The following is a 13,307-nucleotide window of genomic DNA, read 5'->3' on the forward strand; positions in this document are numbered from 1 at the left end:
AATTTAAGCAATCGGGACACATTTTGCCTCCAGGTATCTCTAAAGAACCTCTCTAGGGATCTTGTCATACGCTTTCTTCAGATCAATAAACACCATATGCAAATCCTTTTTCATATCCCTATACTGTTCCACCAACCTCCTAATAAAGTGGATATATTTTGTAGTTGAACGACCCGACGTGAACCCGATCTGGTTGTCGGATTATAGACATCGTCCTCCTCACCCTCACTTCTACTACCCACTCCAAAACTTTCATGGTATGATAGTGTAACTTGACACCCATATAGTTGTTACAACTGTTGATATCCCCTTTGTTCTTGTACAACGGTAGCACCGTACTCCACCTCCACTCATCTGGTATCCTCTTCGTCCTGAAATTAATATTAAACAACCCAATTAACCACTCTTCCTACTCTACCCATACACCTCCAAAATTCTACCGGAATTTCGTCTGGCCCAGCTGCTCTGCCCCTACTCATCTTATGCGTAGCCTCCACAACCTCCTCAACGTTAATGCACCTATAGTACCTAAAGTCTCAGTGACTCTCGGAAGTTTTGTAAGTGGAATTGAAAATTTTTAACTTTTTTTTCTCCAAAACATGATCCTATTTTATAAACAAACAATATTTGTAATTTGTTTTTAAAAATAAAGCTAAAATCCAACGCCAAACGGGAACCTAATATCTTTATTGGTTTAAATTAGTACTTCCTCATTTTCAATTTAGATGAGGTAGTTTGACTCGACACAGAGTTTAAAGAAAAGAAAACTTTTAAAATTTGTGACCTTAAAAGCTTAAGGGTTAAAAGTTTTGTGGGGCCATAATATTTATATAATTATAAAAATATTCCATTAAGAATAAAATAGATAAAAATTAAAATTTTAAAATTAAAATTATTTTTAAATTTAAAAATATATTATTTATTCTGAAACAAACTAAAAAAAAGTATCTAATCTTTGAAAGCAAAGATTAATAGATTCCCACAGAATCAGCTAGGAGCAAACGTCAACTCTAGATGATTTCGTCGTTATTAAACTACTAATATACACGTAAAATTTGCTGACGAATCAATTGAATGATAAGTGGAAGTGTGGCTAGAGGAGCAAAACGTCAACTCAAAAGTTTACTTGCCGCTCAAATCAATCAATCAAATGGCAAGTGTTTTGCACGTACAGGCAGATGATGTGAGACCACAACAAGAAATCATGATCCAGATAAGCACGCGATAGCCTACTCTAAATTGGTGGGGTCAGATTACGTGGCATAAAGTCAATTAAATGAGTACATACACCAAATGTAAAGTTGTAATTCCCCGGCTGGTCTAATCTCTTGTTTTGTGGTTTCTTTCCATTGTTGACCCTTGCATGGCCAAATTTGATACCTAGGCTGCAAAATTTCTGAAAAACTAAAATAAAAAGCTTTTAAAAATCAAAACTATCTCCTATCTAGGTTTGCGTACATATTATCCTACCCTTTTCAAACTAATAAAATACACTGAATTTGTTATATACAACGAGATCTACCTAATTCAGATGGTAAATTTACTTAGGAGTCATTTGATAGTTGATCAAGTTATTTGGAAATTATAATAATCGGATTATAATAAGAGATCTAAATAATATTAGGAATATTCAATGTATATATTTTTATTGATAGATGTTTGATTCCACAATTGTTCTCACATAGTATAAAAGTGTTGTATAAAAATAATATCATAATTGTGACACAAACAACCGTAGATGAATTACTAATATATGAGTCGGCAGTTGTATTAAATATGAAATAAACTAGTCTCACAAATTATTTTCGAAATTATAATTGTTCCACAAAACTAGACGACCACTTAGAGAATAAAGCACTTATTGTCAAAAAAAAATACAAATATATATATATATATATATATATATATATATATATATATATATATATAGTGGACGGCGTGCCACACATAACCGATAAAATATATATTATTATTTATATTTATGTCTACTATATACATATAATATACATATTTTATATATTTTTTGGCTAACGAATATAATTAAGTTCGGACAATCAGATAATTTTATATTTTGCCTAAAACAAAAACTTTTGAAAATCAAAATGCAAAACTATCTTTTGTACACATACGCTGATGGTAAAGTTGGATGAACGAATGGAGGAAAAGGGTTGGATAGGTGGTGTGGGCCTTACTTACAACTACACACGTAAAAAGCAATAAAAGTTTAAGTCCCTACGATATTCCTTCCACTTCACATTCTTGTATCTTTTGCTTTTTTCCAAAATTTTGCATTAAAAAAGGTTCACCATTATCTTTGCTTCTCCAAATAAAATCTTCAATCTGCCCCCAAAGGTTTGGGTGGACAAAATATTGTAAAAGTTTATCTACAAGTCGAACTTGCGCTTTTTGAAAGTACTGGGGTTCTGGTTTTGCTTTTGAAAAATAAAAATTATCAATAATCTGCTTTAACTTGTCACTTATATAGAAAACCAAAAAATGGATTATTTGCATATTTGTTGTTATATACAACTTATTCTTAATTTTCTTGTAAATAAACTTTTAATAACTGGCTATGTATGTTAGTCCCATAATAATTATCTTCATGTAATTATGAGTATGAATGGGATAGTTCTGTTTAATTATGATATTTTTGTATTATTTTCTTATTGAAGCATTTGGAATCTCTTTATACTCCAAATCTTCCTATATATATATTTGTAATTGCTAGGTTAATTTGTTTTCTCTAAGTGTCATATTGTTATTATTATTATTTATTTATTTTTACTTTTTACTTTTTTTTTTGTATTTTGTATTTTCAGGGCTTGATTTCTCTCACAAGTATACTGTTGTCCAACCACAAACTCCGGAACAACTATCCCTGAAAACAGATTTGTATTTATTTGAATGAAGGGAATCCACTTGCATATACCATAAAGAAAAAACACGAGACCTTTCTTTTGCTCAATTTGATACGACTTTATATCCTTAATTTTGAAGTTGCTAATAAATTAAACAAAGTACAAGACAGCCAAGTATATTACGTAGCTGTAGCCATATTTTTCTGTGGCTAAAGAACAAGACATAAATTTATCCGAAATGGTTTTTTGTCAACTTGTTTCGCTTCTTTACACATATTTAAATTTTAAAAAAAAGTTGTGCCCATCATATTCTCTTCTTCCATTCATAAAAATCGAAGATAATACTTGTGATTATTTGTCGAATTATTCTCATTAATTAATTAGTAAGAGAAGAAGAAAAAGTCATTTACCTTAATTAAACAGCCCCACTAAGTTGGATTTGCATCTCATTATTTTTATTTAAATAATAGGCATTATGTAAAAGCTCTCTTTCCATAAGTGGACTAACAATAGTCTTATATTTCCACTTTCTTCGGCTTTTTACGTCTTGTTTGTCCAAAAAATCTATAGTATGTAACAAAATGGTATTTTTTTAGGGTTATTTATTTATTATTGAAGAACAACCAGCATCTTTCCAGTTACCTTTAGTTTATAAGTGCCATCGTTTCTGCTGTAAAGCTTTCAAAAAGAAAGCTACTAATAAGTATTATGGGTAGGCCCTCCAATTTATTTTCTTGAATCATCTCTCTGTGTTCCTGAATCTACAAAGATTTAGTAGTATTCCCTGCCCCCACGTCCTTCCTCTTTTCCACATTTTGCATGTTCATATATATATTACTTTTTTCTTTTAATCTTTTAGTTACATGTCTTTTGTTATGTTCTATATCCTATATAATTCCAGCATTGTGGGCATGTATTTATGATTTTATTAGTAAGTTTAAGTTCGTATACTAATAATGTATTGTTGGGCTATCAGAATATTTGGCCTCAGGCCCAATAAGACAATCTTAGTGTTTTGGCCAAATATTATTTTGTTGTACATAGCCATTAGTTAATTAGTTAGTTAGGCTTCTTTTGTAATGAGTGTTTCTTTTGTAAAGGCCACAAATTCACTCTCTCTTATTTTCTCTCTTCTCGAACATTCTACAAAACCCTAATCAGATTCTTTCCAAAATCTCGTTTAATTCAGGATGTTCACATGGTATCAGAGCATGGATCCTGATTGATCTCGTCATGCTAAATCGAGCGATGGTACCCTCGTTCATTTTAGAGAAGAAAAATTCAGAATTGTTTTTTTTTCTCTCGCAAAGTATTTTCTTCGATTTTCTTCGAATTTTCTACAATTTCCAGCTTATTCAATATCTTGGTTGATTTGAAGTTTTCTCTTGGTTTCGAGTTGGCGATTGTCGTTATTGAAGCTAGGGTTCTAGTATTCGTTTGAAGCTAGGGTTCAATTTCACCGTAGAAGTTAGGGTTTTTGATTTCTAGCTTTCAAATCCTGGGTTTTCTGGAGACTCTCGTGATTATCAAGGTCGTACTTTTTTCAATTGCAAAAGAGGCTCGTAATATCGTTTCTTCTCAAAATTTTGTGTTTTACACTATAGCCGCTGTACTCCTCGAACTCAAAGGGTTATTGTTGTGATATTTTGTGTTTGGTGTATTTTGGATTGTGAACAATGGGTAGTACTGATGAAACCAATAATGTTACTGCTATTGATTCCTCTAGTCCCATGTTCCTCCATCCCTCTGATATCCCTAGGATTTTCTTAGTCCACACACCATTCTCTGGTACTGGGTTTGGTGGGTGAAAAAGGAGTATAATTGTATCTTTGTCTACTAAGAATAAAATTGGTTTCGTAGATGGTACTTGCCCTACACCTATTGAAAATTCTCCACACATTAAACAATGGAACAAATGTAATAATATGGTCATCTCTTGGTTGACCAGTTCACTTTCTCCAGAAATTGCTGAGAGTGTTCAATATTCAGAAACTGCTGAAAGCATCCGGGAACAATTAAATAAAAGATATGGGGCAGTTAATGGGACAAATGTTTTTGAAATAAAGAAAGAACTTGCTTCCACTATGCAAGGGGCTCTTGACATAGCTTCCTATTTCAACAAACTTAAGAAATTATGAGATGAATTGAGGATAATGCGTAGTAATAAGGTACATGTTTGTGCATGCCCTATTAGAGCAGAACTTCTGAAAGAAGAAGAAGAGGATAGAGTCCACCAATTTTTAATGGGTCTAAATAAGATATATGTTGGGGTTAGGAGTAATATTTTGATAATGCAACCACTTCCATCACTAGATAACACCTATAACATCCTCTTACAAGATGAAAAACAAAGACAAGTAAATCCTGGTCCAAATTTCAGTTTTAAATCTGCATCCTTTAATGTGTCTGGCCTTAACAACAAGGCATCTTTTGTTCAGCCTCAAAGACAGTATACTCAAAGGGTTAATTTTGACCAGAGTAAAGGAAACCTGAGTAATCTCTTTTGCAAATATTGCAAGAAGCTTGGACACTTAATTGATAAGTGTTACATGCTTCATGGATTTTCTCCTAATTTCAAGTTTACAAAAGGTAAAAGAATTGCAGCTAATGTGATTACAGAATGTGAATTCTCCAATGATTCCAACCCAAATTCATCTGGCCAAACTCCTAATGTCAACATTGGTGTTATTGTGGCTTCTGAGGGTCAAAAGTCTGCAGTGCCTGGTCTAACACAACAACAATACACTCAGTTGATAATTCTGCTTCAACAATCTCAACTATCTGATTCAATCAATCCACCTCATCTCATGGCATCTGCCAATTTTGCTAGTATATTGTTGTCTGATCCTATAGTGTCTGGTTCTAGTTCTTGTATGCTGACAAAAACCATCAATTCTACAAACTCTACAAAATTAATCAGGATAATTGATTCTGGTGCCACTGATGACATGACCTCAAATAAAGATATCATTTTCAATATAATTTCCTTAACTAGTCCTTATCTAGTCTCTCTTCCAAATGGCTATAAAGTCAAGGTCACAAGTATAGGATCCTACTCATTAAATGAATCTATCACCTTACACAATGTCCTTTATGTCCCTTCTTTTCATCACAATTTAATATCTGTGAATAGACTGGTACAACAATTGCGTTGTATAGTTATGTTCACTTATATTGGATATTTTATCCAAGACCATTTTTGAAGAAGCCTCTGGAGCTTGGTAGAGTTGATGATGGACTCTACAAATCAAAGTTGCCTTTGACATCTCTTCCACACAGTTCTATTGCTAAAATTTTTAATTCTTGCAGCTTGTATTCTGATGTTTCTTCCACATCTGTAAATACTTCCATTTCCACTTGTAATAAAGTTGCATAAGATAATATGGACATTGTTTGGCACCAAAGACTTGCACATGTTCCTTTTGTGAGAATGAAGACTATTTCCGCTATCTCTATTTCTTTTAAACAATATTTTCCTTGTAATGTATGTCCTATGGATAGACAAACTAGGTTTCCCTTCCTTGACATCAGCATTCAGACTAATAAACCTTTCTAACTTATTCATGTTGACACTTGGGGTCCTTATCACACCCCTACTTACTCTGGCTCTAGATATATTTTTAACAATTATGGATGATTTTAGAAGATCTACTTGGACTCACTTATTGAGGTCTAAAAGTAATGCATTCTCTCTTGTATAAGCCTTTGTTCTCATGGTCAAAACTCAATTTAATGTGAATGTTCAAACCATTAGAAGTGACAATGCCTTGGAACTTGGTTCCAGTCACATAGCCATTTCCTTCTTTTCTGATAATGGCATCATTCATCAAACCAGTTACCCTCACACACCACAACAAAATAGCGTGGTGGAGAGGAAGCATAGAACTTTACTTGAAGCATCTAGAGCACTTCTCTTTCAGTCCAAACTACCCCTTAGATTCTGGGGTGATTGCTTATTAACATCCACTTACATCATCAATAGACTTGCTTCTAAATTGCTCAACAACAAATTACCATTTGAAATATTATATGGGAAAGTCCCACATTATTCTCACCTAAGATCTTTTGGTTGCTTGTGTTATGCAACTGTACTAATTCCTCAAAGAGATAAATTCCAACCAAAGGCCATGAGATGTGTGTTTCTGGGATAACCCTTTGCCAAAAAGGATACAAGTTATATTGTTTAGATACTCACAGATTTTTTATTTCTAGAGATGTTGTCTGTCATGAGCTTGTGTTTCCTTTTGATAAGTCTTTTTCTTCTCCATATCCTGCTACAAGTCCCATTCTCTTCCTCAGAGTGTAGTGCTGAATCTCCATCCTAACACTATTACTTCTGCACCTTCTCAGCCACCTAATCATATTATATCCACTGCAGATGTACATGTCAACAATTCCTCTCGATCTCTCCTGTCAACAGTTCCTCTCCTGCATCACCCTCAATCACTCCTAATATTCCTAATTCTGATTCTCAAGATACAACTTCTGTTATTTTATATTTTCCACCTAATTCTTCTACTGTTTCCAATCCTATTTCCTCTATTCAACCCCCATCTTTCAATCCTGACATTCTTCCTGTCACTGTAACAAATGTCCCTCCATTAAGGAGATTTGACCGACCACATCATCTTCCCTCTTATTTACAGGATTATAAATGTCAGCTACCTGCATCTTTTTCTTGTTCTTCTACTCAGTCTACTGAATCTGAACCATACACTTATGCTCAGGCAGATCCTATTCCAGCCTGGCAAGATGCAATGAGAAAGGAGTTTGAGGCACTAGATGCTAATAAGACTTGGGATATTGTTGAACTTCCTGCTAGAAAGAAATCCATTGGGTGCAAGTGAGTCTATAAAATAAAGTATAGAGCAGATGGTAGTGTAGAAATGTATAAAGCAAGGCTTGTGATTAGAGGTGATACACAGGTTGAGGGAGTGGATTTCACTGAAACTTTTTCACCTGTTGTCAAGTTGTCTATTGTTAAATGCCTATAGCTGTTACTGTCAAACAGGGTTGGTCTATGTTTCAACTTGATGTAAATAATGCTTTTCTTCATGGTGATTTACATGAAGAGGTTTATATGAAGCTTCCTCAAGGTTTTTCCATTTCTTCATCTTCCTCATCCACCCCCCTTAGTTTGCAATCTAAAGAAATCCCTTTATGACTTGGCGCAAGCTTCCAGACAATGGAATGCAAAGTTGTCTCAAGCTTTGTGTTCAAGAGGATACACTCATTCCTTAAATGACTATTCCTTGTTTGTAAAAGGGTCTTCTGGTAACATTGTGATTCTTACTGTGTATGTAGATGATATCATCTTAACAGGGAACAATCTTGTTGAGATTTCTACTTTGAAGGAATTTTTGGACAATGAGTTTAAAATAAAAGATTTGGGTTTGTTACACTATTTCTTGGGCATTGAAGTAAATGCTTCTCATATTGGTGTTTTTTAAATCAAAGAAAGTTTGTCCTGGATTAACTTAAAGAATATAATCGTTTGGAAGTGACCCCTGTTGTTTCTCCTTTAGATTTGAATTCCAAGTTGAAAGCTGATTCTAGGGAGTTGTTTGATCATCCTGAAAGGTACATGAGTCTGATTGACAAACTTCTCTTCTTGACTCATACTCGACCTGATCTCTCCTTTGATGTGCAACATCTAAGTTAGTTTCTACAAGCTCCCAGGTTGCCTCATATGACTGTTGCCCTCCACATGTTGAGATACTTGAAGGGCACTATTGATGTTGGGATATTCTACTCTAACTCCCCTGATTGTACCCTCACAACATATTCTGATAGTGATTGGGCAGCTTGCCCTGATACTCGCAAGTCTGTCTCTGGTTTTTGTGTCTTTTTGGGTGACTGTTTGGTCTCTTGGAAATCTAAGAAACAACTTGTTGTTTCACTCTCCTCCGCTGAGGCAGAATATAGGGCACTCAGTAAATTGGTGTTTGAACTTACTTGGCTCACTAGGCTGCTTCCTGATATTTTTGTTCCTATTTCTTATCCTGTTTCTGTTTTTTGTGACAATCAGGCTGCCATTCATATTGCTAAGAATCCGGTGCTTCATGAGAAGACCAAGCATATCGAGGTGGATTGTCATTTTATACGGAAGAAGTTTGCAGATGGCTTGATTCAGTTGTTTTATGTTGCCACCTCTAATCAGCTTGCCGACATCTTCACTAAGCCTCTTACTGACGTGCTTCATTAGTCCTTCTTGTCCAAGTTGAAGGTGTTCTCCCCCTCCAACTTGAAGGGGGTGTTGGGCTATCAGAATATTTGGCCTCATGCCCAATAAGGCAATCTTAGTGTTTTGGCCAGATATTATTTTATTGTAATAGCCATTAGTTAATTAGTTAGTTAGACTTCTTTTGTAATGAGTGCTTCTTTTGTAAAGGCCACAAATTCACTCTCTCTTATTTTCTTTCTTTTCGAACATTCTACAAAACCCTAATCAGGTTCATTCCAAAATCACGTTCGATTCAGGATGTTCACATGTATAATTTTTCTTACACAATCAAGTAAAATTGATCTACAATAACAACTTTTTAAACAAGTGATATGATAACATGGAAAATAGAGTAACAATATGATATAACGAGTTAAATTATAATGATAGTATAAAGTTATTTATATCGTAAGTGTACAAAACCAAAATACTATATCGAATTCTGTTTTTATGCACTGATTGTTATTTTCACTTTCACGATTTTTATGAGGGGAGTTTATTTCATTTCTGGATTAGAAGTCTAATTATGTTATTTCAAGATTTAAAAAAAAAAGAAACATTTCGAACCATGCGACAAGATTGAGAATATAACAAAAGAGAACAACGATAGATGCGAGTCTTACAGAAATTATAAATTGTTCATGACTAAAGATAAACCTCCAACTTCATCTGTCTGCAGAAATAATATTCAATGTCTAAGGCTTGAGATATATATGTACTCTAAGGTTTTATTTTGGTGAATGGAATTTTGCACTTTACTAGGGAGCAGGATTTAGCATATGCACAAGGTCGAGCACTAACAAATTAAAGGGGGAAACAAGAGAAAATAAAGCTAGATCTTGACTACTTTTCCTGTACGTGTAATGTGAAAGTCAAAAAAGATACCAACTGCAATAATATTTTTTATCCATTGCATCAACACAACGTACATGATTTTTTTTATTTTTTTATTTTTTTATTTTTATCTTTGTAGGTTCAGGAGCACAGGGAATACTACACTAAATCTTTGTATACAGCAACCGGATTCGACAACTAATGAACAAAATGCTAATTTTTCAAAATTTTTAGTTTAGTGAAAAGTGAGTAACATTTAACTTGATCCTAGTGTTCAAAGTATACAGTAGGGGTGTACAAAGGAAACCGACAAACTGCACCAACCCGATAATCCGAGTCAAACCGGAAAAAAAACTCGACTATGGTTTGGTGTTGGAAAAAAAACCCGACCATAATTGGTTTGGTTTGGTTTTAACTAAAGAAAGTCAAACCGAAACCAAACCAACCCAACATTACATATATAGAAATTTTAGATATATTTAATATATAAATATACTTATTATGATGTAATTTATAAATATTTCTTAAAAATTTTCATAAGTTTGTCTTTTAAGATATTATTTCAAGGTTGGACTTAGAACTTTTGAATATTCCAATAAGCTTTATAGCCATTAACATTAGTAAATTAAATAATGCTAACAAAAGCCTAAACCAAAATCAAATCAATACTAATGCTAATAAAAGACATTCAATTCAATACTACGAACGAGAATGTATTAAATATTTATTTTTTGTTTTGCAATAATTTAGATAAAAATGTATTATTTTAAGGTTGGACTTAGAACTTTTGAATATTTTGCATAACCTATTTTTATTTTTTCTTTAGCGTTTAGTCATGCAATTAATACTCTCTTATTAGTCTACTTATTTTAGCATGACTTAGTACTTTTAGATTATGTTTATTTTTATTATGACTTTTTAATTAGCAATATTTATATTACATAATTTTATTGTTGAATATTTTAGGATAATGTCATGACACATCTCACATTTTGTATTATTTTCTTGGAAAATACTTTATATAGTTGTATCTTACTAGAATTAAAGAAATATTTTGAGCACAATTTATATGTTTTGTTCTACGAAGATTTTACCGGAAAAAAATCCGAAAAAACCCGGATAACCCGAAAATCCAAGAAAACCGAGAGTGAAAAATCCGAGTTTTATTGGTTTGGTTTCGTCTTTAAATTTAATAACCGACACAATTGGTTTAATTTCATAATTATAAAATCCGAACCAACCCGACCTATGTACACCCATAGTATATAGTATATAGCAAGTGAAGTTGTAACTATTATGAACCAAAAGCAAATTTCTAGCTTTTAGTTTATTGGGATTGGTTAACATATATCTCTTGATCGAAGTATTTATGGAAAAGTAAGTTCTTTAAAATCACCAGCATTATTTTGTTAAGAAGTTCCCAAATGACCTGCCCAACCCGCCCAATGTTGGGTTGTTTGTTGACCCCCCTCATTTATTTAAAGAAATTTTTACTAGTAGCAAAAGTTAACACCTTATTTATTTTAAATAAATATTATTTAAAAAAATTATATTCTATAGATACATTTTAATTTTATAGAAAAATATCTAATTTTGGTTCCCTCCTAACTCTAAGCCACTAAATACACTATTCAGTTACACTATTTTCTTAATGCCATTCTTTCTCCTATTCCTTGAAAACACGATGATCAATCTCAAAATTCCTCTCACCCACATCACCTGCGTTCTATCCGATCCCAATTTCTCCAATTCCATCGGAGCACGCATATATGTTACCACGTCAAATATGTTGACATATGGTTTCGACAATTTGGACAGAGTCCATTCAGATTTTCTATGCTACCGTAGAGGTTAGACAAACATCGTTCATTCAATCTCCGTCGGAAATTAGGCTACCAGAAATTAGGCTTTGTTCTCTTCCATCCAATCTCAAAGTTTGGTGGATCCTACTTCACAAGCCTAGTTCTTGATTTTCTATCGCGAATTATCCCTGACTTTCTTCGTTTCTCTATTGGAAATTTTTCTGGGCTGATTGTTGTTTCTGAAGTTGGTGTGGGACTGAGAAAATTGGGGTCTGAAGAGTCGGTGTGGGATTGTATTTTCATGTATTTCATTGTATTCATTGTCTTTTTTTTTCATTGTATTTCAATATATCTTGTTGTATTCCATGTATTTCATTGTATTCGCTGTCTCGTTGTATTCCATGAATGCATTCATATATTTTTTTAATTAATATAATTTATGTATTCAGATGTATTACATAATTTCTCTGAAGATTGCTATGCTTTTGGGGTATTTTTTGGTTGAGAATCTTTTTTTATAACTGCAAATACAAAATTTGTGTGTTATAATTGAGTTTGTTGAGTTATATTAGGAGTCTATTATGTTAATTGATTCACTTTCCATTTAAAAACACTGTAATCCCCTGTTTCATGCCGTGAATACAGTCAAATACAATAATCTGTCCAGCTGTAATCCCATGTTTCACGCCATGAATACAGTCGAATACAATAACTAATTAGCTGGACTTCCCCGATTCACGCCTATTTTTGCTATTGTATTCATGAATACATTAGCTTAAATACATCTTATAACAACAGAAAACGTATCTACAATCCGTAATATAACAAATGGTATCTATAGATAGCTAATTACCACTAAAAGATAGTGCTTTATGAAAATTTCTCTTATTTAAATTAGCCCATCTTAACCCAACCCATCTCAACCTATTTAAAGTTGGACTAATTTTTAGCCCCAATTGATCAACGAGTAATTTTGTCAAAATATCTTAGAAATAATTTTGTTTTTCGTTTGATATGTTATATATGACCATAACAAAAGAATAAAAAGTTTTATTTAGTAATTATACAATATATAAGAAAACAACACATATTAATTAAAGCTTAATAAGAATTAGGCGGGTTGGGTTATGATCTGAATTTTAGCTCATCTTAACTCAAGTAACTAAATTATTGACTCAACCCATTTTGACCTGCCCAAAATTGACCCAACCCACCCATCTAACACCCATATTAACAATTAATATAATAATGATATTTTTCGAGTTTGTCTTACAAACTGATGATTTTTTCAGCTGAAATTTCCAATGATATTAAGAGATTTTTAGCTAGATAGAAGATTGTAAAGGAGCAGGGGCGTGTAATGAAGTTATCGGTCTATCAATGTGCTTACTATGGCGCTACCTAGATTTTTGCAGAACTGATCATGATATGAACAATGGATGTCAAATAATGCAAATACACTCCACGTAGTGAAAATTCTGGGACCTATTGGTTCCATGCTTTTCACTTTACTTGAGTACAACTCCACATTAATCCAGATAGAGATCCCCAAGATTCATTTGCTTTCCTCACCCCAACTTGCACCTCTTC

This window comes from Nicotiana sylvestris, chromosome 7 (genome assembly GCF_000393655.2).
Source record: "Nicotiana sylvestris chromosome 7, ASM39365v2, whole genome shotgun sequence".
Classification (NCBI taxonomy): domain Eukaryota; kingdom Viridiplantae; phylum Streptophyta; class Magnoliopsida; order Solanales; family Solanaceae; genus Nicotiana; species Nicotiana sylvestris.